The sequence below is a fragment of the Heterocephalus glaber genome, unplaced genomic scaffold (genome assembly GCF_053883595.1).
Source record: "Heterocephalus glaber isolate CG9 unplaced genomic scaffold, H.glaber_assembly_v1.0 deba00001465, whole genome shotgun sequence".
NCBI lineage: Eukaryota > Metazoa > Chordata > Mammalia > Rodentia > Bathyergidae > Heterocephalus > Heterocephalus glaber.
Genome location: NW_028258312.1, coordinates 22,455,949 through 22,463,341, shown reverse-complemented (window position 1 = coordinate 22,463,341; position 7,393 = coordinate 22,455,949).

Below are 7,393 nucleotides of genomic sequence, written 5' to 3'. Positions count from 1 at the left end.
CACACCTTGTGCAGCGCCTGCTAACTCTGGCGCCTTCTGCGCTCTGAATATGCTCTGCTCACACTGCCAGCTCCAAGACTGCAGACTTTTAGCCTCCTCTGAGCCTGAGACATTACCTTTGGTGCTCAGAGTCTGGGGTGAGTTGTGTACCTGCAATAAACAAAGCATCCCACCCTTGTAGGGTAGAAAGTGCAGATTCACTTCACAGCAAGTGCAGTGGCCCGAGACTCATAGACTGTGTAGCCCAGCTTGGCCTCAAACTCGCAATGATCCTCCTGCCTCAGCCTCCCAAGTGCTGGGAATACCAATGCACCACCACATCATCCAGCACTTAAATTTATTTAGATTAGATGTGAGAACCTAGTGACTAAACTGTCGTGACGGGTAATATTATGCTTTATTTATTTATTTTGGGGTTTTTTTTGACACAAGGTCTTGCTGTATAGCCCAGGCTGGCTTTGAACTTGTGGCAGGCAATCCTCCTGCCTCAGCCTCCTGAGTGCTGCCACAACACCCAGCATCAATCCCAGTAGGGGGAGGAAAAAAGATATAAAAAGCCCAGACCAGGTGGGCGTGGTGATGTACATCTTTGAGCCCAGGACTGGAAAGGCTGAGGCGGGAGGATCGCCACGAGTTCCAGGCCAGCCTGGGCTACATGGTGAGGCCTTGTTTTAAAAAACAAACAAACAAACAAACAAATAAACAACAACAATAACAAAAAATTGGGAACAAAAGTGAATATTTATTTAGAATGAGAAAAGAACAAACTGCTAACTTTTGAAAGGTGACAGTCGCACAAGGACAAATAACTCGTCACTGAGTGCTTCAGTCGCCTGGCCTCCCTTCTGGATGACTGCGGCTGAGTGATAGCCAGAGCAAGAAAACAGCTACACAAGGAAGGTCCTTGTCCTTCTCTGGCCTCTCCTCCCAGGGTTCCCAGAAGGGGGTGCAGGGCCCCGGGCTTGATCTGAAGCCCTTCTGCCCTTCTTGTTATTCAAAACCTGAACATTCCAACAGTTCAGGTTGATTATCCCCAAAAGTTGGCTTATGGCAAGGTTTTCGGGGGCCCAGAGTAAAATGATAAAAATATGGACATACAGTTAGAATCTTAGAATTGTATATGGGCAAAGCGCACCAGGTTCACAGGTATTTTTCCTGCTTTTTGTGATGTTTTTTCTTTGCAAAATGAAGGTGATGGTTGCGGGTAGGTGTTTTTTGTTTGTTGTTTGAGACAGGATCCCACTATGCAGCCCAGGTTGGCCTCGAACTCATGACGATCCTCCTGCCTCAGCCTTCCGCGTGCTGGGATGACACTTCCATACCCAGCCAATGTTAGATTGTTTTAAAAGTGCTTTCTTGGGAAAGGTTGAGATTGCAGGTGTACAGGCTGCCTCCTTCCGTCTCCTCACCCCAGGACGCAAACACACAGACTGGCCCTCAAGGTTTCTCTGGCCAAGCAAGCAGCGAGTCACGTGTGGCAGTCCGCTTGCCCGCTTATTCCCTGTCACCTTCCAGGAAACCGCGCCTGGCTCCGGCTTCCTCCCCTGAAGGCCTCCTCTGTCCTCCCTTAGCCCTACCATTTAAGGGGTTCGCCCCGCGCTGCGCTTGGGCCCAAGGCCCACTCTGTACAGAGAGGGACAGCAGCAGCAGCAGCAGCAGGCTCATGCTGCTTTCCGAAGAGTTTTGTTTTCTCTCTGAGCAGCCGTGAGGCCTGAGGAGGAAGAGCTGAGCATGTCTGTCTCCTTTCTCCTTTCAGCCTGAACCCCCGAGAAGCGGAGGGACAAGGGCACAGCGGCCCTGTCAGCGCCAGGCTCCGGCCCAGCCCCGGAGGTGCTGGTGAAGCTTGGGGGAGTGGTGTCAGGGCTGGGAGGCGGGGGGCAAGGCCTGGGCCTGCGAGTCCTTGAAGGAGAAGCCCACGGCCTCCGAGCTGCCTCGCTGGGATGGGACGTGCGGCTTTCTCTGCCCTGGGATGTGGGAGGTTGGGGTAACAGCATAACCTCAACGTCCACATGGACACAAACTTTCTGAATATCTCACCCCAGGGTAAAAGACTTCTTCAAACGACGGTGACCCATGTGCACCCGTGTTCACAGAAGCACAGTGCATAATACAGCAACTAAATCTTGGGAGGGGCCCATATGTCCATCTTCAGACAAGCGGACAAAGAAAAGTGGTATTTCCACACCATGGAGTACTACTCTGCCATGAAGAGGCATAGGCTTGAGGTATTTGTAGAAAAATCGATGCACCTTGAGGCTTAATGTTAATCGAAAGAAATCAGACATAGCTTAAATATCAAAGGGTTTCTCTTACATGAGAGACTCAAAGCATAAATAAAGAGCAAAATAAAATATGGATAATAGGAAGTAGGGAGGTAGAATTTTCTCAAATGGGAAGGGGGCCAGAGACAGAGGCAGGGGAACGGAGGGATGGAAAAACAGATGAAGCTGTGTTAGGTGGTGCGTCATGTGCTGCAAACTTACGCTAATAAAACTAGATAAATGAGACTAGGGTGCTAACTGTTCCATTTTCCTGGCCGTTTCTGACTTAACCCGCACCTCAGCCCTCAGAGGGTCAGAATACCTGGACCTCAGCCCGCATCTCAAGAAAGCGGCATTGAATGGTTTTCACGGTGTTGTTTAGGGCTGAAAATAAACCAGTCCCAGCCGGGCATGTTGGCGCACGCCTGTAGTCCCAGCGCAGGAGGATTGCTGTGAGTTTGAGGCCAGCCTGGGCTACAAAACGAGACCCTGTCTCCAAAACCCCCCAAAAGAACAAAAAACAACCCGAGAACGAGGAGCAAGGGGCCCAGCCCCGCGCCCCATGCACGTCAGTGTTTACTGCGAGGAGCTCGCGGGCGGTAAAGGAAACCCCAGTGTAGGCAGAATCACCCGGAGACCAGCAGAAACCAGCGGCTCCTACGACCGCATCCAGATTTTTGGGGGTCTGGCGCCACCTGGTGGCCATATGGCAACTGTTCAGCTTTCCTTCTGGGAACTTTTATATCCCCCAAATAGCGTTCCTTTATGCTTCCTAATTAGAGCTGTCAAGTAAATAAGCAAAATCATTTAAAATGCTACTCTAAATCATGTGCAAAACAATATTCCTGTACAATATAAACTAAGTAGAATTATATGACAGTTTTATTTGTTTATTTCTTGGTACATTTTAGGCGTGCACAGTGGTGACATTCATCATGGGGAATTTGTACATGATAAATGATGTGTCTTGCTGCTTCTTTTTTCCTCGCTCTCCTCGTGGGCTTCAGTTCTCGCCTCGGATCCTTGCTGGGTTCCGGGAACCCACTTCCCTTCTTCTTTTCTTCCTGTCCTTGCTGTAGTCCAGGACCTGAACAGCAAATCTTGGAGGGACGATTTCTCTGCTGTTTACCACTCTGCCATCTTCCTCGGGAGTCTTCTTTCTAATTTTTATTTATTTTTTTATTTTGGGGATTTTTCAAGACAAAGTCTCACTGTGTCATTCAGGCTGACCTGGAACTTGCTGAGATCCTCCTGACTCAGCCTCCTGAGTGCTGAGATCACAGGCATGCCTCCCCATACCGGACCGCATTCCTTCATTTCTGCCTTTAAATCCCTCCTCCGCCGATGATCGGGTCAGAGCTGAGGCTCAGGCGGCTGCTCCCCCTCTTGTTCCCCTCATGCTTGTTCCTAAGTGTGGTGCGGCTGCTCTTCGCAGTGGTTCCGGGCAGAGCCGGCTTCAGCGTCCCCAGCGCTGGCTCTGAGGGTGATTTGGGGCCAGTGCTAAGGAACGTGACATCCAGACAAGAGCCTGGGGGCTTCGGCGTCTCTCCCCATAGCTATCTTGTCTTCCCGGGTTTGTTTCTGCTCCGCGGCTCACTGGCTACACTGAAATCCATTGATCCGGAACAGGAAGAGCAGATTTTCAGGGACAGAGATGGGGGAGGGGAGGAGGGGTAGGAGCGAGGCTTTGGGGGTCTGCGGTTGGGCAGAGGCCCCGCCCCCAGCCCCCCGCCCCCCCCAGCACTGCGGCTAGCTGGGTGCGGGTTAGGCCCAGGCCTCACCCGGAGAAGGCCAGCAGGGCTTGGAGCATGCAGAGTCCTGGCGGGCCCTCACTTACAAAGCTTTGGAGAACAGCAAAAACCTTTGGAAATCACACATAGAAACTTCCCAAGTGTTAGAAACAAGTGAATGAAATTTAATTTCTAAAGTTGAGGGAGTAGGAACCGGGTGTGGTGGCACATGCCATCATCCCAGCTTGGGAGGCTGAGGCAGGAGGATTGCTGTGAGTTCCAGGCCCACCTGGGGTACACAGCGAGACCCTTCACACACACACACACACACACACGCACACACACGCACGCACACACGGTCCCTATCAACCATGAGGTTTAACGGTGTTCCGGGGCTCTAGCTGATGCTGAACGGGGCTGTCAGGGGAGGGGGAGAATGCACTGCGTCCATACTCCGTGCCAACCTTGTGCGGTGAACAATGAGCACAGGAGAGAATTTCCAAGGCGGGGATCACACTGTGCAGACAGAGCTTCTCGCTGGCTCCTGCGGGGCCCTGAGAGGGGAGACCTCCGCCAGCGGCTCCGAGCCCCCTTCCCTTCCCCAGCCCAGGTCCTGGACAGAAGAGCGGATGCCAAGCTCCGGGGCTCGGCCGGCCGGCGCGGCGGTGGCTTAGGTGACCGCGGCCTGGCCCTGGGAGGGACCTGGGGTTTTGATCTCATGCTGTTCTTTGTTCACACTCATGCATCGTGCACGTGTGCACGCGCGTGTGCTGAGTACCTGCGCGGAGACACGGACGGCGTGCCGGCCGGCTCCCTCTGTCTGGCTCTCAGCCAACCTACAGTCCCTTGTCCGGGTCTAAGAACGCCCAGGCCCCGAGGGCCGGGTTCCAAGGCGGCTCAGACACGGCCGCATGCTAAGCAGGCCAAGAGTAAAACTTCAAAGAGGGATTGTTTTGCACTTTATCTTTCACTATCTCCTTTTAACGAGGTTTTTAAAGGTTCTCATGTTTTAGGTAGAATTTCTTTTTGGGAAGAGGGTTATTTGCTTAACTTCTTGGGTGCATTTGCCATTCCTCAGATTTCCAACAGTCAGTGAGTTATTTTTCTCTAAATTAAAAACTGTTGAACTTTATCTTTTTCTTTTCTTTTCTTTTCTTTTCTTTTCTTTTCTTTTCTTTTGTGGTACTTGTGGTGGAACCCAGGGCCTCGGCACTGAGGTACATCCCCAGCCATTTGTTTTTCTTATTCTGAAACAGGGTCTTGCTGAGTTTTTAGGAGGGACTTGGACTTCTGACCTTCCTTCCCCAGCCTCCCAAAGTGCTGGGATTCAGGTGTGCGTCTCAGCGCCCGGCAGTGAGTTTCATCTTTACAGGCGCTGCAGGCAGAACATGAAAACATGATGCTGTGGACGTTCACGCATTTCCCTGACTCCTGCTGCTCCCTCTGTCCTCTAAGGACAAACAAAATTAGGGTTTGGTTTGCCTCCCTTCTGACTTGTACAAAATGAATTTTCAAAAATTATAGGGCCAGGGATGTAGCTCAGTGGCACTGGGCCTGACTCGCAAGCGCAAGGTCCTGAGTTTAATCCCCAGTATGAAAAATGAGAAAAAAAATTATGTAAGCACACACAGAGAACTGGGGACATTTTTATTTTGACAGAGTCAGAATCGTCTCATAGGGATTGTTCAAAGGCTTTTCTTTCTTCCCCTAAAATGACTTGATGTTTTGGTTGGAATTTTGATTCTAATCCTTCCACTTCAGGATTCTGGAGCAAGAATCAGCCACTCCGCGGAGGGCAGTGGACAGTCAGGGACTTCTGAACTAGAAGAGCTGAGCCCGCACAGCAGCGATGGTGCAGGGGGAGACAGGCTCCTGGCTTCCACTCCCTAAGTGCAGATTCTGCCCAGGCTGTACAGAGCAGGCACTCGCTTAGAGAGGAGACTTTGCCCTGGGAACCAACAGCCCTGGAACATGAGGCAATGGAGACTCAGGGGAACTTACTCTGGTTTTAAGAAATAGTAACCCTTTATACCCAATGGAGTATTACTCTGCCATAATGAAGGACAAACTTCAGTCCTTTGTAGGAAAATGAGTGCACCTGGAGACCAAGATGTGAAGAGAAATAAATCAGATGCACAAGTTTAAATATCACATGGTTTCTCTTATATGAGGAAGCCAAGGTATAAATAAAGAAGAAAATAAAAGACAGGTAATTGGAAGTAGGAATAGATCTTTTGTAAAAGGGAAGGGACCAAGAGAAGAAGGGAGGGGCAATGGAGGGACAGGAGGGATGAACAAAGAACTAGGATGCGTTACATGCGTGCCCCAGCTCTCCACGAGGAATGGGATTATTATGTACTGCAAACATGCACTAATAAAAATAAAAACTTAAATGAAAATAAAGAACTTTCTTCTACCACAAGCATGTCTTAGAGAGCTTACCACTCAGTGAAGTAAGCTCTGAATTATTTAAAAGTGCCATCTTATTACAGGACTTACATTCATGAAGGATGTTTAGGGTTTTAAGAACTCATTCATACTTTCCTCCTCATTTTGCTCTCATGATAAGTCTGTAATAGCTTTCTTTTATGTGTATGAGACGAAAGTCTTAAAGATGGCAAGAGATTTGTCTATGAATTCACGATTTATGGACATCTGCTTGGTTCTTTTCCTATGATAGCATATTGCTTCTTCATGTTAAATGAAACTTGAATTTAAACAGGAAGTTAGCTTTTTTTTTTTTTTCCCCAGTACTGGGAATTGAACCCAGGGCCTTCATACTGAGCTACATCCTAGGTTTAAATTTTTTTTTTTAAATTTTGAAACAGGGTCTTGTAAGTTGTTGGGCTCAAACTCGCAATCCTCCTGGTCCAGTCTCCCAGAGTGCTGGGATTACAGGCAATTAGCTACTGTTAAAGTGATTTATTAGCTGCTTTTGTGAAAGGCTTTAATTCATCTCTATTATAAAAGTGATTCAACAGGTCTTTTGGGGAACAGCTATTGACTTTCATTTTATATTCTTTTTAGTATATATATATATATTTAGTTTATATTTTGATTTCTAGTATCAGAACTCATTTCTATAGTCAAGATTATTTTCTACTTACCAATGATTTTTAGTGGCAGCATCTGCCTATCATTATAAAGCTGAAGTCAACACTAATCCTTCCAGCTGCCCTTGCAGCTATGTATATGTGATCTAGGGTTAGTTAATTTTTTTTTTTGAGATAAGGTCTCACTATGTAGTCCAGGTTGAACTTGAACTCACTATGTAGCCCAGGCTGGCCTTGAATTTGCAGAAATGCTCCTGCCTCGGCCTCCAAATGCTGAGACCACAGGCATGGGCCACTACGCCTGGGCTGACTGAACTGAACTAATCTTTTGAACCCACCATTGACTTTG